This window comes from Meriones unguiculatus, chromosome 2 (assembly GCF_030254825.1).
Source record: "Meriones unguiculatus strain TT.TT164.6M chromosome 2, Bangor_MerUng_6.1, whole genome shotgun sequence".
Classification (NCBI taxonomy): domain Eukaryota; kingdom Metazoa; phylum Chordata; class Mammalia; order Rodentia; family Muridae; genus Meriones; species Meriones unguiculatus.
The window spans coordinates 106,454,881-106,478,462 of record NC_083350.1 but is presented as its reverse complement, the minus strand read 5'-3'; the positions used below and the strand labels follow the sequence as shown (position 1 = coordinate 106,478,462).

The 23,582-nt window shown below is 39.1% G+C and overlaps 1 long non-coding RNA gene across 1 annotated transcript; it reads right to left on the bottom strand.

Moving 5' to 3' along the window:
• Positions 1-12: 12 nt before the first annotated feature.
• Positions 13-18,189, bottom strand: LOC132652171 (uncharacterized). The gene is made up of 3 exons (XR_009589648.1): positions 18,003-18,189; positions 15,074-15,178; positions 13-170 (listed from the first exon to the last, which is right to left on the bottom strand). It is a non-coding gene; the product is annotated as an uncharacterized LOC132652171 (long non-coding RNA).
• Between the last annotated feature and the right edge of the window lie 5,393 nt (positions 18,190-23,582).

Sequence of the window (23,582 nt, the reverse complement as noted above, 5' to 3'; positions counted from 1 at the left end):
TCATTGCTCGTCTGTTTTATTTCTGCCAATTAAGAACAACAGCTGTCTTGCAAGGATGGTGGTCGTTAGGAAGTGACACAGCTGCGAGGTTTACATGAGATAACAGTTGTACAGCCGAGACAAGACGTTGCTGGAATGCAAAGTTCCACAGCCTAATTTGTAGCACACATCTAAAGGGGCAAAAAAAAAAAAAAAAAAAAAATCAACTGAAATCACAAGTCACCCAATAGGGAAAGCAAAGCAAAATATGAATCCAGAGATGTATAGCCCCGAAGCCAATTTTTCTCAGACTACTTATAAAAACAAAATTTGAGCTAAAAATGGACTTAGAGAGAAATTCCAAATACCTCAGTTCTCTACAAGGCCTTGTGTTTGTGAATTTGCATCTAAGATGTAAATATCTACACATAGTCGGTATTCTTGTGGTGCACTGTAATTTAGGGAGTTAAACCCTTGGTCACAGTCTGTGATGACAACAGCAGATGTGCAAAAAACAAAGTTAGCTGTCATCAATAAGCATTTGGAAACTTGCTTCATCATCGTAAAAAAACAATGTCATTTTATCCATATGACAACCGAATAACCCAGTGAACTCTATGTAAATAATTATCTTCTTTTTTTTTAAACTTGCACATTTCAAAATGAATATAGGCATCAATATAATTAATCGTTACAACTAAATTCTGCTACTTAATGTTTTTGTACACATCTCGTGATAGTTAAACTTCCACATTTCTGTTAGTTCCTTCCAGAATGAATCCTTTTTCACATCTCTATACACCTAAATCTTGCTCATATTTAATAAGAGTTATTAAATGTAAATCATGATGCATTTTGGAGTTCTCTCAATAAAAATTAATATTTTCTTATTCTTAATTCTCATCCTAGATTATCTGTACATTTCTTATGCCACCTATATTTCTCCTATCTGAATTATAGTCACTTAAGCATAGCCTTTATCGTCTTTCCTTATGCATAAATATACTGAAAACAGGATTTGTGTCTGACTCACTTTGCATTTAGAGATTCTGTTTTTTCCATTGCACAGACATTATGTTCTAAACAAGTTATCTGGAAATTCTCTTGAACCTTCTCTGAGTGGAACAACCACTAACTAGTTCAGGTTTGGAACAAAAAGAGTGAGGCTTAAAAGACATGAGCAAGAGAGGTGGGGAAAGTAGGAAATCTTGCACCATCATAAGAATTTGATAGATTGTTTATCTTGAAGTATTCTAGTTCGTGTCCTTAGCAGGAACAGAAATCATCTTTTTGCCCGTAATCCCAGCACACCTGGGGATGAAGCAGGAAGGACCTGAGTTTAAGGCCAGCCTGGGCTCCATAGTGAGATCCTGTTGAAAACAAATGTTAACTTGGCAGAATTTGTAGTTGTTCCTCAAATTTAAAACAGGCATAAGCAAACACAATATGTAATATGATACACTTCAATGCTTATTAGAGAAGCCTTTTTATATTTATTAATTCATTTGATCAGTGAATGGTTGAATGCCTGAAATTCACATTTGGCACAAAGTTAAGTTCTGATCGGGAACTAAACTAAATGGATCAATATAATAATACACACAACAATAAAATCACATCTATATGAGATGTAGTGAGGTAATGTGTTCATAAATTTCAAATATAGCTTAACATTTATCAAACTGAACTGTTCTGTAACCGTTACCAGTGAAATAATCAGCTTTCACTCTATTAGAAATGGGTTCCTCACCACATACATTTGAAAGAAGGAAATGAGAAAGGGCATACTTACTGTTTCTGATGTTTATTCTAAGATTAACTTGCCAAAAGAGTTAGAATGAATAGTGACAAATTCACATTATCATGTTTCACATTAGGGACAGGGACATGAGACAGATACTAGAAACTCCATTGGTTGAAACTGAGTAGAGCCATTACTTTGAAGCAGGAAAAAGAAGCCCTGAGATTAGTACCTGGAGCTCAGTGAAAATGCTGGGACATTGGGAAAACCAGAGAATGTTGCCTTAGAGGCAGGTTTAGAAGCAGAGAAGCGAGTTAGACGTGGGCTTATGGGTGGACAGGTGTAGACATTTGAGGGTGGAGGCTCTTGTAGAGTGGTTAGAGTGTGTGACTTTAAAAATTTATTATTATTATCATTGTTGTTATTATTAAGAGCCATTAAAATTTATTCATTTTGTATCCCTGCTGTAGCCTACTCCCTTATCACCCCCTGTCTCACCACCCTCTGCCTTCCCCTATGCATCTCCCTTTGTCCACTTATAGGGGATGTCCTCCTTCTCTATTTTCTGACCCTAGCCTATCAGGTCTCATCAGGACTGTGTGGATCATTTTTGCCACCTCACCACATTGGGAGGTGACCAAAGAGCAGGCAACTGAGTTCATGCAAGAGACTGCCCCTGTTCCCCTTACTAGGGAACCCACATGGAGACTGCACTGTCCATGGGTTACATCTGTGCAGCAAGTCTAGGTCCTTTCCATGAACAGTCCTTGGTTGATTCATCAGTCTCTGCAGGTCCCGCTAGTCCCAGATTTTTTGGCTCTGTTGGTCTCCTCGTGGAGTTCCTGTCCCCTCCAAGTTTTTCTATCTCCCTCTTCTTCTGTAAGATTTCCTGCACTCTGCCCAAAGTTTGTGTATGAGTCTCAGCATCTGCTTTGATACCCTAATGGGTAGAGTCTTTCAGAGGCCTTCTGTGTAGGCTCCTTTCCTGTTCTTTGTCTTTTCCCACTTCTGATATCCATCCTGTTTGCCCTTAATACTTAAGCCTTCTTCAGAAGGAGGACCTCATAAGGTCTTCCTTGTTGAGCTTCTTTAGGACTATAGATTTTAGTATTTTATCCTACATTATATGGCTAATATCCACTTATGAGTGAGTATATACTGTGTGTGTCTTTCTGCTTCTGACATGCCTCACTCAGAATGATCCTTTCTCATTCCCACCATTTGCCTGCAAATTTCATGATTTCCTTGTTTTTAATTGCTGAGTAGTATTCCATTGTGTAAATGTACCACAATTTCTGTATCCACTCCTCCATTGAGCGACAGCTAGGTTGTTTCCAGATTCTGGCTGTCATGAATATAGCTGACTTTTGTTTGGAAGACATTTGAACACATTTATATTTCCAGTGATCAGGTACGGAAAAATCACCTTTGAAGAGCTGTGGGAGAAGGAACAGAACAGCATCTTGAGAATCCCTTAAATTTTGAAATGGGAGCAAGGATGATAAAAAAGTGAAAGAAGCCCCAATGAGCAGAGTTAATGCAGCCACAGAGGACAGGGATTCTAGCAGGCATTCATTTCACATTCCTAAGGAAGGGTGCACAGCGTTTAAGGGTTGTTGGGTTTCGCCATGAGGCATCATTGATATTCATTGTAAGGACAATTTTAAGCAGGCTGTATGTTGGCTGTGTGAATAACCTGCTCTAAAGAAGTTGTGTAAGTAAAGAAATTTAAGATCAAGGTAATGAAATAATTTGTGCTGAAACAAGGGAAAGAAAAGAGTTCTTAGAGAATTGCACTAGAATCGATATTTGTGATACGAGGGTATCTGGTATAGTCGCGCTGGTTTATTATTTGGCTAGGTTAAAATTCTTTGAATGGTGAACTCATGAGATAGAATTTGGGCATAAGCGATGAGAGCTATACTGAAATCAGGGTTGCTGCCCTCCATTATAGACAGTGTATTCCAATTTGTTCATTTGAACTGTGCAGTGGTAGACTAAGCCTTTGGGGCGACTCATCCAACTAGACGGTACACCTTGACCAGTCAGAGAACACTCACCTTCAGCTTCTGGTAAATTTAGAAGAGAAAAAAGTAATTAAAATGTATAATCCATGCTCTTGATTGTTTATCTTACCATGAAATTAGGAATGAGTTTAACTTATTCACGTGAATTCTTAATTTTGATGAAATGACATGAGAATTACTAATTTCCAATTTCTCTCAGAGATGGAGTTTATTGAAAAGAGATTAAAAAAACAGATTTAAGAATGTGTTAATAGAGGAATGCTCAGAAAATGAGTAAGGAACAATTGAGGGCATAAGTACAAACTTCTCAAAGGGGAATTCATCATTTCACTTGGAACTGGAGGCCACTCAAGGTCATAAGAATATGGATTAAATATGGGTGAACGTAGGTGGTTTATTTACACACCTATACGTATATGTGTGTGTGTGTGTATGGATAGTAATCAGTACTATTATTAACAAGTACATTAGGTTGCAGACATTGTAAAGTACAAATTAAAAATACTCTCTATGTTCATTATCTTGGATTTATAAAGATAGAGAATATAATTCTGGCTTTATTAAGAAACTAGTGGAGTTTTGGACATTACATACATTGCTCAGGTCACACAGTTGGTGAAGAGGTGCAGCTAGTGTTCAAATCCAGCTCCGTCTCACACACTCTTCTTTTACGTGTGCCAATAGAGGGCTGACTAGGGTTATGTGTTGATAATAACTGGAAAAAGATCTTCCAGAAACTCCAGCTGAATCTTACTGAACTAATGCAGTACCCCAGTTTTTCTTCCCCTTTTATCAAACTTGTAGAAAATTGAGGTAGGAAGAGACCCCGGGGAACTTCACATGTAGAAACTGATGATAGAGGTCTAATCACAAACACCCTCACTGTTCATAGCTGAGTCGGAGTTACAACACCATGCTAGGTGTCCAGATCCTCACTCTTCTCTGTGTACCTTCACATGTTCAGAGGCTGGAAATCTGCTGACCTCTTGGTGATTTAATTGTATTATTTAAAAAGCTTTTTAGCATCCATAGCAGAATCTTCTTCTAAACCTTGGGTGCTTTTAGCTCCTGTGTGTTTTGTTATGCGAACACTTTCTCTCAGTCGACTTCTGCCCATTATGTCTTTGACTGATATTTCATTTTTTCTTCTACAAGCTGAAAGATACGGCTCTTTGGTGCATGGTGTAAAAGTGGTTGTTAAAACAAAGAATGATGGCATGTCAGAATGATCTATATTGTCAGTCTAATTGGAACTGTTGTCATTAACATAAAACACTCTACTCTATGCAGGCTTTATGTACCTATTAAATAAAAGCCAATAAACCTCTACAATTATTATCCCTATCACGCAAAAGATGACCGATGCTGGATGTTTGAAGCAGTGACATTTTATTACAGCAGCACTGACCATGATGGTTTTTAGGATACTGTGTGTTTATATGGAATAAAAATCTGAAAGCATCTCAGAGGAAACAGCACCTCCTGCAAGCCTGCCCTGGCCTGCTGTTATCTAAGAGGCTATTGCTCCTTCCACCATGGCTAAACTTTAGAAAGCTGCAGAGATAAAACACCAGCTGGGGCACTGCTCTCAGAAAACAGGACAGTAATTGTAACAGACTTGGTGCTTTTGTGAGTTTATTTTAAACATCACTTTAAAAGAAGAGTTTGTAATTTTCCTTCAGATTACAAGCTGACATTTTGAAGAAAAAAAAAAGTCTCAGGGAATGCAGCACGTCTGTGTGGTGGCAGCTGATAATTACCATAGTGTGAGGGGGGCTCGATATAACCCAGGCATTTTAAGAAACATGGTTGATTACAGTGCTGAGAGCGTAACTTGGTTCGGGAATTTTGCTTTGTTAGGCAAATTGAACTGTCCTGCATCACCAGTTTCATCTCACTTCCTTCTATTGCTTTTCAATCAGGAGCCACCTTTATGTCAACGCTACCAAGACTGTTCTATGGAAGAACTACATGCAAAGCTCAAATATGAAACACAGAAAGTCTTAGAGAGTAAGCATGAAACTGATCCTTATCAGGAAATTTGCAGTACTGGTTTTTGCATCATTTAAAATGTTTGCTTTAAAAACACATTTCTTTCTTTTTTTTTTTAAACAGAGAACGTTGAAAAATAATTTTTAGACATACCCTTACCACCAATACTGTAATACTTGCTTTAGATATGTGTCCCCTTGGGGAATTTACAGCAGAGAGTTTATGCTAACTATGTGGAAAGAGTGAGAGATGGTGGTTCCCATGAAAGGAAGCTAAGTACATTCTAAGCAGTATTTTCAGCTACAATAAGCAAACACACACATAAGTCACTTTTAAATGAATTTCACAGTTGGGTTGCATCAGTAATTGTGTGTGTATGTGTGTGGGGATGTCGATAGACAGAAAATGAGAGAGATAAATATATGACCAGGATATTTTTGAGCACTTGTGGTTCAAAAGACAGTCAAAGGTGTCTGTTGGCAAGAATGCAGGTTGGAGTAAGTCTCCTTGCTATCTTTCCATATGTTACATTATCCGACTACTAAGTGTTATTTCTAATGAATTGATACTCAATCTTAAGCATTCAGTTCAAGAAATACTTCAAACTATCCTTCCAAAAATGGCTGAAAATGCTATCATCAAGAAAACAGATCCTGTCTTTGTGGAGTCCAAAGACTTATACACAACAGAGACAAGTTTATGGATATAAGTTCAGATCAACTGCCCTGGAATGATCCCGAGGGGGTCTTGAGTAGAGTTTCATTTGCTTCATAGTAAATCCATCTTTACTTAGGAAATATCCAAAATGTAAGCCAACTCACACTTGGAATTCCATTCTTCTTGCATGTTTACTATACTATTTAAGGCGGAGATGCTGTGCCATTTTTTGCAACACTTTCTTCCAATAGTCATTGTTCATGCTACCGTATCCTTCATTAAATTCTATCCCTTGTCCTACTCCTGCTTAGCTCATATACTAAGGGCTGTACTTTGATCCCCCTCAGCAACTTTACAAAGCAGCATCTTCAGCACATACTTTGAGCGGTCTTGTATTAACATAGCACTAAGTCAGTATTGAGGGCTGGATTGTGGTTTCCAAATCCCATCCTACTTTATATGGTGAAATACTCCCATTGTTGAAATGGAACCTTAGCGGGAGATGCAGGGTTTAAAGAGCCCTAACATAAAATGAAACAACTAGGGAGGGCTCTCACATCCAGTCTGAATGGTGTCTTTACTGGAGAAAGAATTTTGAACACACTGAAGACACATATCTAAATACAGGAGGCAGGTGAAGAGACATCAAATAGACAGTTATTTGCAGACCAATAACAGAGGTCTCAGAGAAGACCCATCTGGTTGGCACCTCAATCTTGGACTTACAGTTAAGCTCTCATAGATAGATATGAGAAAATAGATTTCTGTTGTTTAAATTTCAAAGTGAGTGGTATCTTCCTAAAAATAAACTCTAGTAAGCTAACATATCTACCTACCTAGAGTTTATCCAGCAAATTGTTAATAGCAAACATTTTCCCCATTTCAAAATTTATTCTTGTTTTTTTTCCTTCTCTGGGTTAATAGATGTATGGAAAGAATACAGTGATGAAATAAAATTAGTGCTTTAACATCTACTGTTAAGGATCCTATATTGTTTATGTTGCTGGGGAAAATTGACCTTCCCCTTACAATGTCTATTTTCATTAGTAAAAAATACTTTAAAAAATTGACTGAGAAGGGAGCTTGGAAATGATGTTATTAGAGTTTCTAGAAGAATAACAGACCAGGAAATCTGGAAATCCCTACAGTTGTGGAGCAGAGTAGCTGGAGAAAAGGAAGAAAGCCCCGTCTCATTGAGTTAGGGTCCAATAAAGCTAGGAGGCTCAGCAATGGAGGCCTGGAAACAGCTGCATGGTAGAAGGGGAGGAGAAACTCAGAGAGGTGGTAGAGAAGCTCAGCATGTCAGTGACAGCATGCTTGGGCAAGTGGCCAGTGTGTGAGGGAAATGATATGAAGAAGTAGAAGAAAGAGTTACACTTTCTGTGAGTTAGAACTTTCTTAAAGAAAGAGGCTTATCAGGTTATATTTCCATAATTTGCACTTATGCAAACATACACATACATGCATGTAACAATAATCAAAGAAAAAGAAGCTATCAGATTGAAAGTAAGGGGAGGGCATGAAAGATGTTGAAGGAGGCTGGAGGGAAGAAGAAAGAGGGAAGTGATGTGTTTTATTAAATGATGTATTTAATGTTCTACAAGTGCATCAAGCATCCTTTTCCTAATGAAAGTAGTGTCTATGTGGTCTGAAGCACATTTTATACATGGTACTGTACATTAGGCTATTTGATTGCTGTTTGAAATTGGAGGGTTCTTTGAATGTAACAAGCTCTACAAGTAAATGTTTAAAGATGAGACTTTTGGAACACTGGTCCATTTAATCCACATTGCACAGGACAGAAGAGAAACATGGTCCACAGAGACAACTTACTAATTTCTCCTTGTTTATAAATAGCTATCCTGTGAGTGTAGCAATCCAGGAGAGCTCATTATCATATACACAGGTATATGGTAAAAGCATATAAAAAAAGAATGGAACCAGTTATGCTCACAGAAGACCTCATCTAGCTAGCAATCCCTTCTGGTAAATTGGGGTTCTGTTTTCTGGGCATATTTTGTTCCATCTGGAGGGATGTCATCCATCTATTGCACCATTCGCTAGCTTAATAAGCTTCATTTTATTAAAGTTCTTGGAATAGAACCAGGTTTAGAAATTGTAGGTCAAATCCTCAACCAGGGACCTGTAGCACCATCCATGAGCAGACGCCACTTTTGATTTCCTCTTTCTCTACCCTTGCATAGTTATGGTCAAGGATAGAACATGGGTCATGAAACTTGATTCAGAGTTTTCTTCCCATCATTTATGCCTCAGACCTGATCAACATTAACTGAACTAGCTTTTATATGACAAATATTATGGCCGTACTAGAAATGCAGCCACACAAAGAAAGACTAATTCTTTCCAGCACTTAGTTTACATTTTAATTGCCATAGCTTGTCTAGTAGTTGTATCTATTTATTTCATCAACAAAGAACATTTCTCCCTACTTTAGTACGTTCTTTAGTAATTATTTCTGTGACTATTCAAAATCTCGTACATGTACAATAAAACCTTCCTGGAAAATTCAGTTTAGGTTAGCTAAAAAGGCCTAAGTCACTACAGCTTGAAAGCTCTTGTGTCCCATAATTTACAACTCTAGGCACCACCATACGAATCAAAGTTAACAGAAATCTGAAAATTAAGTGCAAAGTAAACACATTCATTTCATTCTTGGTTAAAGCACAATTAGATATTGAGATTGATGTATTTTCCCTGTGTTGGAATGAATCAATTTAGCTAGTTCTCTAAAAGCAAAACCATGAACAAACAAAACAAAACAAAGCAACTACCAGCAAAACTTCTAGGGGTCTATAGGCCACTGTTTATTTGATCTTACATTTTTCTTTTTCTATCTCCACCAAGTCAAGGGAAATTTAACTTGCCTATATTGTATGCTTGTACCTGTTCCTCTCCTCATGTTCCTTGCCCACATGGAAATGCACTAAGGTTAAATTGTCTATCTTTGATGTGCTACAGTTAGAGTTCTTGAGATTCACACACACATGTAGCTGTGGTTTATGAGATTAGAAGAAAGAAGAAAACTTCTAATATCAAGGTACCTTGTATGCTTTTGTCTGACTCTGTAGATTTTTATCCAAGGAGGGAGCTTGTAAAAGGACTGACAGAGGTGGAAATGGAGGGAGGCAGACCCCTGCAGAGGTGGCCTTACCTAACTGTATCACCTCTCAGCAGCCAGGACCCCCCGTGCATTGGATAAAGTAGGCTGAATGGCACAATCGCCTGGAGGCTACAAAAGCTAGACATCTGAAGATGCTTTCTTGTTTCGTGGATATGCTTAACCTACTTTAAAAATATCTCTTTAATGGAGGCTTTAAAGGAAGCTCCTCTCTGTTATGAGGTCCATGGGTCCTTAAGTAGTTGGTTTCTTTGTTGGTCTGAGGGACTTCAAAGGGAAATATCATGATACAGTCTCCCCAACAAAACACTTTTTCTCTGGCTTGTAAATAAATTAATATTTTAAGAAGACTGATTTTCTACTTTTAAGCACTACATAGTTGGAATTTCTTCATGGAGGCTGAAGGAGCATTTAAATACATTGCCATGGTGCATAGAAATTCTGCTGGCAAAGCTTTTATGGATACAGATGACACTGTAAAGTGTACACATTCATTTTAAGAACCCTAAGGATTTGTATATCTGCATAAGGTCTGATCTCTGCTTTGTGAGGGAAATCGGACAAGGAATGTGAAATCATTGCCTATTTTCATCCTTTTCTAACTTAATGGGAAGCCTGATCAGAAAGTCATGTTCCCCACTGTAGATCTGTTGGATGCATAAATTTATTAAATACATACATGACCTCATAAGAAATCTTTAAACCCATCATTGTTTGCATCCAATGTAATTATCTTCCTTTGTGTGCACATGTGTGTGTGTGTGTGTGTGTGTGTGTGTGTGTGTGCATGTGTGTTTATGTGCATGTATGTACAGGGGTGTATGAGAACACACTGTGCACATCCAGGTTGGGGCCAGACAACAACCTCAGTTGTCATTCTTCAGGCCCTGCCTTCCCATTCCCTTTGGATAGGAACTGTCAGGAACTAGCTAAATAGTCTAAACAAGTCCTTAAAAACAGCCTATTTTTGCCTCCCCAGAACTGAGATTCCAAACTTGTGCTACTATGGCTGGCTTTACAATAATGTGTGTTGTAGTGTTCAAACTCAACAAAGCAACCTTATCAGCTAAGGTATCTCCCAGATCATGACACACTGTTCTTTACGGGAAAGAGCTTTAGTGTTGCCTACAATCTTCCTAGCCTACTTAAATACGAGCATGAACAGGATCTTTTAAAAGGCCTGTGATACCCTGGGTTTTAGACTCTGTTTCTTGTTTTCAACATTGTTGTAGGAACTTTGGAAGAGGAAGATGGAGCTGGATTCCATATCTCATGAGATACTTCTTGTCTGTGGGATGGCTGTGAACAAAGAAACCATCTCCAAACCTTAGTCTCTTATTTGTAATGTGAGAGCTGGACACTTTTCAACACTCTTACTCTCTTGGAAGTCTGTACATCTGTGGGTTTTTTTTTTTTTTTTGGGAACTCACAAACATAGCAATTGTACAGCATATGGGGATTTATTTTTCCATCAGAGCAATTAAGTTCCTCCTCTATAGTGTCTTTGCAGGCTTACTGACAGAGGGTGTCAGATCTTCTATACATCTTTACTTGACAGATAAGATGTAAGGACCACAGGCTTTGGTCCTTATTATTTACAGAGGCCACACCATCAAATGTCAAAGGAAGATTGCTCACTCACCTACAATTTTGAGTAAAAAAACCTATGGAGAGAAACTCACATGGTCAGTCTTTCAAGGATGGGGTGAGGAAAAAAAAAGTGTTTGACTTGAAATTATGTATTTACCTCTAAGTCTACACAAAACTCCACACAAGAATATTTGAGTATGGCATTTGAGGTGATTGCTTTTCTATATGTGCTGTGTTGTTTTTAAAGCACTTAGAAAGCCAACATCACTTCTTGGAGTTTATATTTTACCAAGGGACTAAGGTGTTCATGCTATCTGTAAGAGTGTGTCGAAGATGTAATGACAAAAAAGGAAAAGTTTGAAGAGGAAGATTGTGGTTTTAAATAGACTTTCAGGTAGGTTGTACTTGGTGGTAATATTTTGAGCTTCAAGTAATTAAGGGAGGAAATTATGGAAGATATTCAGAGACGTGCCAGAGGTAACAGCAGATACATTAAAGTCTTATAGCTATATTTCAGGGGCTAGTGTGACTGCTACAGAAAAACAAGGAAGAGGGAGGGGCAGATTAAATAGCACATTCTGCCAAAAGTCTGCCATTTGCTTCTCCTCTTTCAGTTTCGTTATAGACCTATTTCCCTCCCAGACTCCTAATTGGTGAAGGTGCTTCAGGCACCACAAATGCTGTTAGCATTTATTCTGAGTGAGGAGGGGAGAGGTATAGTAAGGTAACTTCTGCTCTAAGTACCAGCTGCAGAACCAAAAATAGTTTCTGTAAGAGGACGTGGTGAAGCTGGGAGGACATGGAGGAGGTCGCTTCTGTCATCTAGATGACAGCATCTACATACTAGGCCTGATTAGTTTTTGATGAGTACACAATTGACCATGATAAGAAACACATTTCTGCATGAATTCTAAGTTGGCTTATAAGAAGTGATTTCTCCTTGTCCTGGTTTTCTTGAAACAAATACTATGTGTTGCCATCAGGGCAACTCTTACTTCTAAACAGATTTTTGTTTTGTTTTGTTTGTTTTGGACAGGGTTTCTTTGTGTAGCCTTGGCTGTCCTAGACTTACTGTGTAAACCAGGCTGGCTTCGAACTCACAGAGATCTGCCTGCCACTGCCTCCTCAAGTGTGGGGATTAAAAGTGTGTGCCACGACACCCAGCCTTTAAACAGGATTTTAAAAATTGGGCTAAAATATTCATGAATTATTAAAGGCCAGTCAATTCCCCACCCATAGGTCATTTGGCTTCTGCTTTAAGAATGAAATGTAAGGGAGGGAGGTAGAGGAGGGATATAAAGTGAATAAACTGTAATTAAATATAAATAAAAATACAATGTGAAAAAAAGAACGAAATGTATTTTAAAGTGAATCTTTCTTTTTTTCAATCAATATATTAAAGCACTAAATCAATGATAAAAAGGGTAGGGTGAAGGGTGGGTATTAATCAGATATTGCATACATACGTATCAAAATCCATACTGAAAAGAATAATAGAAAGATACAGAAACTCTGAGAAGCTATAGAATAGAGATGCCGTGTGTGTGCTTGTGTGTGTGTGTGTGTGTGTGTGTGTGTGTGTGTGCGCGCGCGCGCGCGCGCGCGCGCGCGCGCGTGAGAGAGAGAGATTCTGTGGAAGCCTTCTCTTGTGTTTTATCATGGAGAGCACCATAAGAGTTCTATCACATTCAGTAAGCAGTTCATCTCAGTCCCCCACTTGTTTCGGAATGCAAACGGGACTATTTTCTAGTTCAATCCGAGGCCCTAAGTAGGACACCGTCTTCCGGTTCAAGGTAGGCCGAGAAGGTAGTTTAGCCCTCAGGCTGCGTTTGTAGACCAGTAGGTAGTCCTGTTTCCCTCAAGAGGACGTAGTGGAGTTCTAGAGGAGACAGAATTTCCTCATTTGGAGTGCGTGCTCTGTTCTAGGAACTGTTCCAGAAATTTAAGTGCGTTTGCTCCTCTCTTCCTTCCTCACAGCCCACATCTAATCTAGTCTGTCATCACCACAATGAAAAATATACCCCCAATCTGACAACCTCTATGTTTCCCCTTTAATTTAGCCCACCATCAGCCGCAACTTAGGCTTTTCCTAGTCTGCTAATTGGTCTACTGTGTGCCCACATAGTTGTCCTGTGGCAGGGAGGGGGAGGTTAAAAAGGGAATCGGTGTGTGCCCCCTCCTTATGCAAAGTTCTCTAGGGGATTTCTTTAGCCTATGAGAGGAAAAGCGGCGACCCTTCACACAGGCGGGAAGATTCCGCAGCTCACCCTTGATGGCTCCTCCCATCTCTTGGTGCTTCCAAGATCTAGATGAGTTCCTACACTGGAGTCATTGCACTTGCCGTTGGTCTGTTTAGGTTTCTTTGCCTGGCCTTGCACGCTCTCCTCAGCCACTGCCTAACTCATTTCTCCTCTTTATCAGGGAACTCTCCTCAGATTCTTCGAGAACCCGTGCTGATCACGAATGTGGAATGCCAACCAACCTTCAGCTCTTCATCCTTGTTTTCTAACCCCTTGCTTTATTTCTCTTTATAGCCTGTACCATGTTCAATGTGATGTAAATTCCATAAAAGGATTAAAGGTGGATATATATAAACATGAACATATAAATAAATATACATCATATAATGTAATATACACTTATGTTCTAATTAATTATATAATTGTATACTATAATATATTATAACATATATATATATGTATATAGAAAACCTCTGTATTCTGGGAACCAAAAACGCTGTCTGTTATATGAGAGTAGTCTATAGATACTTCCAGCACACTGTAACTGCTGTCTTGACGTTTACAGCAGTTTTCAAAGGCGAGCACCAGACGTCCAGCACCGCCTCTGTCACTGTTCCAGTCCCTTTGCCTTGAGTGCTGTGAGCATAGGGGGCATCTATCCGATATTTCCTGAATGATAATTGAATAGTGGCACAGGCACTAAACTTTGCAAATTGCTGCTGAGAGGAAATACAGCATTACCAGTGAATGCCTGGTGTTTGTGGTTAGACAGTGCTATTTGGATTTTCAATCTGCCACTTGCTGTGTCAGATGGAGTAGTCACTTAATCTCTCTGAGTTTCTTTAACTGAACAATTAGGTTAATACTAGGACTAGCCTCCCGGGGAAGACTGTTGTGAGGATTAAGTAAAATGAGAAATGTTCTCAGCATTAGGTCTGAACTTGTTATCAATGAGATAAACTTACTGACAGGGTTAAGTGCTATGTCTACTTCCTGGTAGGCTGTAGGCTTTCCTTTGGCAGAATAATCATCTTTGGCAAGATTTTTCATTTATGTGTGTACTCCCCCTCCCACTAAGTTCTAAGCCTTTGAGGGACAAGGTCTTAGCTTTTTAAATCTTTAGATTTCCATTATCAGCACAATGAAGGGCCTTGGTTAATCTGTTTTTGAACGGGATAAAATTGAATTAGAGGAGTCAGCCCTGTTTTAGGACCAGAGCCCTGTGGTATACGAGTATTGTCAGTTTCAGCATTTCTTCAGCTAGTATTGACAAGGGGCTTGAATTCTACAGCCATGAGTGTAAAGGCAAATTAGCAAAACCTGCTTATCCGTTGGTTTGTTGTTGCTGCGCTGTTTTTGAGAAGATGTCTTAGTTATCTTAGGCCGTCCTTGAGCCCCTTATGGAATGAAGATCACCTTGAACTTCTTCTGATCCCCACCCCCAGCCCGCCTCCATCTTATTGTTAGGATTACAGTTGAGCACCACCATGCTTGCTTTATGGGCCGCTTGGGACTGAGCCGGGGCTTCTTGCGTACGAAGCCCACTACCCACAGAGCAGCATCTCCAGGGCTTCCGCCCCCTTTTTTGAGGGGAAAATATTCAGACTCTGGACTTGTCATTATGTGGGCTAAGTGCCAGCTCCGCCACTGACTATCAGGTGGTTTGGGGGTTAGTCACTAAATCTCTTTGTGGTTCCCTTTTACTCACCTGTCGAGTAAGAACAATAGTAATTTCTATTTCAGGAGTTCTTATGAAAATTGAAGGAGTCTTGCATGTAATGAGCTTGTAACAGCATACAGCATATTATAAATACTAAAAAGAGAAGAGAAAACAGAGAAAAATTGTACAATCAAAGGCAATGAAGTAGGGATGGACTCAGAGTGGGGCAGGATGCCCACAGATAGGAGGAATTCGAAGATTGAAAGCTTTTACCCTTCAGAAGCTGACAAGACTGAAAAATCTATGTCTCTATAAAAAGGAATATCTCTGCAACTTTTCCTTTTCTACCCCTCCTCTGTAGAGTGGGTGAGTGCAGTGACAGACTGTTTTGGAAGGAGCTAGAAATATCAGTTTGAAAAATGCTTGGCAACCACTTGAGAATGATTATCTGACTTAGGAGGAAGGGAGAATACTGAGGTATTCCTCTTAGCCAAATTTAGAAATGTCATAGAGGCTCCGTGAATCATCTTTCAGGGGCTTGAGAAACAGTTTTCCCATACTAAGTGTTGCTTTATGCCTACCCTTCCAATTCTGCATACCAGGCTAGCCCACTAGGGCCCCAGGAGGCTCTCCAGTATGGACAATGACTAGATATGTGTTGGTTTTGATCCTTTAGCATACATTGACTGACAGTGTGCTTGTCTCTCCAATTTAAATGTTACATTGAATTAATGTAGTAAATCTGTTAGGGCCACCAACCCTTGCCCGCTCCCCCAGCCACCAGTTTTGTCAGTCATGAGCTCAACCTCAACCTGGGCCAATGCAATAACATGAAAGGATTTTAAACAAAGAATCAAGTCTTTTCTATCTTGCTGGATGCAAGCAACAAACATGGTAGTCTTATTGCTGCTGGCAGCCATTTTAACAAGGCAACAAGCTTCACGATGAATGGAAGCTCTGAAGCACAGCTTGGGGAGGTGGGAGGGGTAGATGGTCCAGGTAGGCAGCAGCCTACCCTAACTCTATTTCCTATTTTAGGTCAAAACACATATCCTTTTTATTAAGTAAGCTGTTATAAGTAGGGATGTGCTTATTTTCACACCCTCTTCCCCAACAAAAGGATGCTGTCCCTGAGCTCATGCCTTCCCCTTCCCTATACCTCCTGGTCTGAAGTTATTTCTGTTGTTTATGTCGGTGTGTGGGTATGTCTGTTAAGTTGTGGTGTGTAACATGAGGCCAGCAGCCACATCTTATTCCCTCTCCTTTCTTTCAGAAGCACTTATCATCATGTTTTGAAAAGAGCCACAATTTCACTCTTTATGGATAAACAGTAGTTGAAAATGACACAGCCTGACAACCTTTCACCCTATTGGAAGTCTCTATTAAGGACAGTCTGATTTTTTTTTTTAAATCAGGTGCCATAAAAGTCAATGCCTGGGAAAAGTGAATCAAATCATGCTCTTTTAGGACCCTTTCCGTGTTGCTCATGTACTAGCTAGATATAAAAATCTCATTATAAATGAAACCATTAAATTATGCTTTCATAACATGTAACCAAATATGCTCCCCCAGCTTTCCCTCTATCAAGAGTAATTTCAGGCAGTCTGTTTATAGAGTGAAGATGAATTTTATTAGTGACAAATGCACTCCCGCATTAACAAATTAAGTGTGCTCTCAAAGGAGAAAAAAAACAAACTTGGAGAAAATTGGGCTCTCTGTTCTTGAAATCTAAAAAAAGGACTCATTTCCTCAGGGGACATTCAGTATTTTCATAATCACATAGAAAAGAAAACATGGGCCTTTTGGGTATAACATTAAAATAAATTAATTTCACTGCCTTATTCATAATGGCTAAAGGCAAGCTGGGACTGTTTACTTCTAGACTTCTCTTCCTCGGAAAAACAGGTTTTCCTGTGACCTCCAGCTCAGGGAAGATGAATAGCTGTGTCAACTTATGGAAGATGAGCAATGTGGGGCCTGCTTGCTATCTATTTGGGGTCTATTAGTAATAGGTAAGTGGTCATGGGGAGGAACAAGACCCTAAGTCTTCATCATCATGACTTCACATAACTACAGTGATATCTTTTTCTTTCTTCCCTGATGCCCTGGCTTATGAAATGTCTGCCCCCATCCTGAGAAAAATGCTTCCTGTGAATGGATTCTGAGGACATCCGCTATCATTTTCCTTCATCTTGCTTAAGAGATGGTCATCACTCTCTCTGCCTTCTCTTCACACACATATCAAGCTTTGCTTCTTCTGGGTTGGCATAACCAGCCTCAGTCTGCATTCTCATTTTCCTGAAACCCTAGACAATTCACTTACCATGCAAGTCTAGTATTGTGGTTTTCTGGCTGGTTTTGGAGAAGCATCGGCCCATCATAGCTGTGGATTAATAGCTATAATATCTTCCAGCTAAATGGTGGGCTTTGGATTCTTATTATTTTTAACTATTGACCTGCAAGTTTTGTAAAATACTGGAGAGGTATGGATGACCTCTGCAGTTGACCCAAGTCACCCACGGCACTGAAAGGTGGCATTCTTTCCTGGAATTTCATCGACTGAAAGTGGTAAAGAGGAATAGCATTACTGATGAAGGCCTTCATATTTTCTCTCAAAAGAAATAAGCTCTTTCACATAAATAACTGTCATGTGCCCACAATAGACTTTTCCCATGTGTAGGGATGTCTTGAAAACTTGTAGATGAGACTCCCTCATTGACACTCCCACCCCAAACAAATTTATTAACAGGGATGGCATTTATCTAAGAAGCAGAACTATCTACGCCTGTTTTGTGCACTGCTGCATGTCCGCTCAGACAGAACAAACGACTCTGCTAAGCTGAGAGCAGAAAAGGGTTTACATCTGAATTTATGAGTGAATGGTGTTGCACTTACCCAGAAGAATACTTTTTATTTGCAAAACAAAGTCCAGAGAAAAAGCTACAATCACAGGAATGATGAAGCAGAAAAGACTTACCCGTTTCCCATTGGAGCAGAATCTCCACAATGCCTTGCCAGCTTGAAAATGGTGGAGCTGCAGCATAAAAGAGACAGCCTTTTGCCTTGTTATGGTACAGAAGTAAGTGGCTAAATTTGGATATTAGACTCATAAGGAAGAGATACCTATATGCTGAGATATTTAAGTAAGCATGGTGGGGGTACTTTCAAAACCTTATTTATGTTATGAATAAAAACTGTTTCTGAGTAAAGCTGCCAATATATTTCTTGAAACTTCCTTTCTGACCTTTGGGTTGGATTAAGAAAAGAGAAGTTGTCTTTCATAGCATATTTCCCCCCTGTAACCTATTTGTCTTAGTTTTAAACATGATTAACCATTGACACTACATGGGTGATAGACTGCATTAAACACATTACAAAATAATCACTGCTGCTGGAAAGTAAATAGTACTTCAACAATAAGGAGAGATAGTAACAGCTGCATGCAAGCAAAAACAAACAAAACGCTTGAGCCTTATATTTGCATCTCTCTCCCCACCCCTTATATTGGTGGCCTGATGTATCCTAGGTGCATAGGTTTTATGTAGTCATTACAGTCACGTGACTATTCTGCTAGCGCTTACTACAAATATACAGCTATCCCATGGGTGCTCAAAGCCTTTACCATGAAGAACAACAGTTGCTGAGATGGCTTGGAGGAATTTTTTCTTTCTTCAATCTTGAATTTTCTTTATATCTTGAATTCAACAATATAGCCACTTGGTTAATCGTTACCATTTGGCACTTTGCAGAAGACACAAGACAAAGAGCACACATTCTCTTCAAAATGCTCATCATCTCTCTTAGTCACGGAGATGGGGAAAAACAGCTGCAGAAAGGAGACTAATGTACCCATCTAATGTTTCATGTGTTCTAAGTTCTACAATTTGTAGTGTGTGTATAGGAATATGGAGAGCAAAGATCAGGACAGATGTACAGAACTGAATATTGAAATGTAAGAATTACAAAGGTGTAAAGGTGTAAAGTTAGGTGCCAGATATTTCCAATGACCTGGGAGAGCTTGTGACTTAGCTAGACTTTCCTTCTATTTCTTTTTTTTCCAGAGTAAATTGCACCATTACATTATCTAACTAACATTCTTTCAAATACACACATAACTATATATTTCATTTGAGATACGAATGAAAAAATTCACCCTCAATTCAAATACTGGAATTCTGATTTCACAAGGCTTCTTGACTTTACCTCAAACCAGTGTCTTCTCTCTTAACTGCTGCTTTAACCCCATCGGCATTCGGTTCCCAAGGCTATGAGCTGTGTGCTGTTTTATCCACTCTCACTGAAAATGTTCAGCAGGTTGTATTTTAATCACATTATGTGAAATAACAAAAAAAAAACTTGTTTCAAAGATCCATGAGCATTATCTTTCATATTTGATTCCAGACATATTTTTAGCTAATTATGGCTTTATCTGCAAAATAAAAATTAGACTTTTTAAGGAAATAACTTCACTGTAGTTATTTATGCATAGTATCTCAACCCAGTCTTGACTAAGACTATGGCTAAAGGTTAAGTTTATTCTTATGGTCTGAAAAATGCTTCATGATTTTGATTTATGCTGACTTATGCAAGGATAATAAATTCCACTAAAAGAAAAGATGTGATTAGCAACTGGTTTTATTTTTGTGCAATCCATGAACATTGAGTCCTTGAGTGGTGCCTTACAGAAAAGCTCACTCCATAGTTCTGATTCCCTCAGGTGTCAGATAACTGTAAGGCTTGGAAAGGTCAGGGGTCACAGTGCAGGATGTCCAGAGCTCTGCAAGGGCAGTGTGTGGTTTTCCATGCCTGGGGAAAGTGTAGACTCTTAGTATTATGCTTTCGTAAGTGGACAACTGGAAGGAAGGACTTGGTTTTATAAGTGGGCAGCCGGGAGGAGGACTCAGAATATAAACTCTTTGGGAGGTCCATTATGGGATCAGCTTGGTGTCCTAACTCAAGTGTTTTCATGATCCTCATGACTCTATAACCACAGTATATGCTGTCCAGATGTACCCGCAAGAATCCAATAAAAAAACAGGGTTTTATTGTAGGTTCTTGTATAATCACACCACTTAGATCTTAGGCTATGTTTGTATCACCACTCAGACATGTAAATACTAGGACAAGAAATAAATAATGTGAAGTTAATTAGTGAAGTTATTATGAATTCAAATCAGCAAGTAATTTAATATTGTTAAGATTATATATTTTATGAAAAATATAAGAATAATGAAAACCTTAAAGTAAAAAAGTATTTAAAATGTATTTGGTAATATTATGACATGACTCACTGAATGTTAACAGAAGAGTTATGTACTTTCCAGTCATGAAAATCTCCAAAGAAGGTGGATCTTTAGCAGAGATACAAGCTTGCAGGAAGTGCGGAGAGGGGACTTTTAGCTTGGAATTGTCAGAAAAGGTTTCACGGCGGTGGCAGAATCAGAACTGAGATAGCAAATAATGGCATCTTATGATTTCTTTTTTTCGCAATGAAATTTTTATTTCTGTCATTTTTATCTCTTAAGTACCATTACTAGAAATAGTTTTATTTAAAAAGAAATCTACATGTTTCCAATTTAATGCCAGTGCCAGGTAGTAACAATGTTAAACTTCTGCAGTTCACTAAATATAAATGTATATCTCTGAATTTAATATGAGGAACATTAGAAAAGGCCCAACACTGACCGTGTTTTTAAGACGGGGTTAAAGGCGTGAATGAGATGACTTAGCAGGTGCTTGGTGCATGCCACCAAGCCTGACAACACGAGTTCACCTCAAGAGCCACACAGAGGAAGAGGAAAACTGACTCTGGCTTCTCACTTTTCACACACTTCTCACTTCTGTACACGTGCTGTGGCATCACACATGTGTACACACACACACACACACACACACACACACACACACACCACTAAAATAAAATAAAATAAAAGGAAGCAGGATGTGAACAAAGTAATTAAAAAGAGAGGTGAAGGGGCACCAGAGCAGTGTCATCTGTCTAACCGGGAAGAGGCCTGTGTGTAATATCATAGCCTTGGTGCCTGTCATTGCCCGTGCTATGTGCGCGTCTGTTGTCACTTTCTTTGTAGAAGAATAGCATTGCTAGGCTTATCAGGGCCTTAAAGCCCCTTTTCCTGAGTTGTATGTTATGGATGTTGAGACTGAAGCCATGAGAGATGAGGTTTCCTCCTTGGTTGAAGAACTCAGATGTAACTCTGTTTTCAAAAGTGCTTTTTTCTAGAACTCGTTATACAAGGTAGGCATTATTCATCGTAAGAGGCATTTCTCAGCTGCTGAAAGACTGGATGTCTGTGGTAATTGTAGCAACATTTATATTTTAACTACTTTGTTCTTCGTGAGACCAGTGTAAGCCAACAAACGTTTCTGAAGTCCCTGAAGTCAGTGACATTCTGGCATTGGTCTTTGCCCCTGTTCATGGAAACTGTAATTGCATGTGCATTTGCTGTATATGATACATGTAGATGGCATGCATATGTATGTATGAGTTGATGTAGTTAGGATTACTACTGCTGTGATGAAACACGATGACAAAAGCAACTTGGGGAGGAAAGGGCTTATTTGCCTTCTACTTCCACTTCACTGCTTATCCTCGAAGGAAGTCAGGGCAGGGACTCAAACAGGGCAGGGTCCTGAAGGCAGGGGATGATACAGAGGCCATGGAGGGGTGCTGCTTACTGGCTTGCTCACATGGCTTGTTCAACTTGCTTCTTTATTGAACCCAGGACCACCAGCCCAGGGACAGCACCACCCACTATGAGCAGGGCCCACCCCATCAACCACTAACTAAGAAAATGCCTTCAGGCTGGATGCTATGGAGGCATTTTCTCAACTGAGGTTGCCTCCTTTCAGATCACTCTAGCCTGTGTCAAGTTGACATAAAATTGGTCAGGACGTATGTGAAGAACTAAACTTTAAGTTTCTAAGAAGCTCCTGCGATGTCCATTGCTCTATAAAAGGCTAGGCTTTTTATTTCTAAGTCATTCTGTTTATAAACACAAACACGGGCATGTGCACCTTATCAGACACTTGCTGTACAATTCAAGTGTAATACTTTTGGTGAAGATGCACGTATAACCCAAGATACACAATCGCTTCACTTTATAGTCCTTTTGCTTTAAAGTCCACCTGCTTTCATCAGGACTCTTATCTACGTACAAGGATACGTAGGAAACTTTGACTCATGCCGTGTGTCAATAAGTTCCCCTGAACCTTGAAAGCATAGAGGACAAAAGACTGCAGATAACATTGCAGGTTACTGGGTTTGAAACTATTCAACCTTAAGGACTTTTACGACGCATTGTTTAAATAGAATGTAAAGGTAAAAGGTCATTTTCTTGTAAAAAGAAAAGCAAGACCTCTGTTTATAAAAGCTGCACTTTGATGGCAGTTACTTTAGCTTCATGAAAAGCCTACCGGCAGCAGGGCAGGGCAGCGAGGTTACCGAGGTTACCGAGGAAAGGCTCAGGCATAACCTTTGCACTCGCCAGAGACACAATGATTTGTGTTAACTCTGCCCTTTGACTCCGTAATTGAAATCTTGGCACTTGATCACAAGTAAGCAGTCTAATAAAGTCTAATATGTGTGCGGAAAGTTATTTATTCCATCACCATTGATAATCATGCACAATTAGGAAAATCAAAATTAATATCCATTAAGATGGTGTTATTTTAATAAGAGCGTTCCCTTAGTCATAGATGATGGTGGAGCTCAGAGTGATTATATTTTTTTTTCTGAAGAGTTTCTATCATAATATTTCTATAACGTAACACAATGGAATATAAACATAACTAAGTAATATTTAGAAAATGTGTGAGTTTGTATATAGCATTATTAGTTCTGACACCCTACCCTATATTAGACTCTAACTGCTTCAATTTATTTGACTTTGAAGTAAAAATAAGCAAATAAATGTAGTGTTTGCATTTAAAAAATGAACAAAGAAATTTAAACAGCATTTCAGCAAATTAACTAAATAATACTAGGAAAGCAGTAGTATCACACAGCTATAAAACCGTGTCTTAGAACTAGATAATAATGTTCACACAATGTTGAAAAACAGTGTTATCAAATCCCTAAGTGATGCGATGCTCACTGCCAGAGCCCCTCTACACACCAAAATAGTGACACTAACTACTTCTGAAGACTCATAAACAGGCCCACCTGTTACAAGAGCTATTACCTGGCTTCAGGATTCCTCTGTAAAATATTTTTAAATTAAAACATAATTATATCACTTTCCTCCTCACATCCCTGTGACGCAGCTCCCCTTAGCCTCTTTCTCACACACACACCAATCTCTCTCTCTCTCTCTCTCTCTCTCTCTCTCTCTCTCTCACACACACACACAGACACACACAGACACACACATCTAAATGTGTAAATACAATCTGCTTAGTTTATTAGTGTTACCCTTACGTATATGATTTCAGGGCTTGGTACAAGACCTGCAATTAGAACTCTCATCCCGCAGGGAAGATCTTCTTCTGTTCTCAACATTCCTTTGTTGCCGGTAGTTCTCTGTCTGGGGTAAGGGTG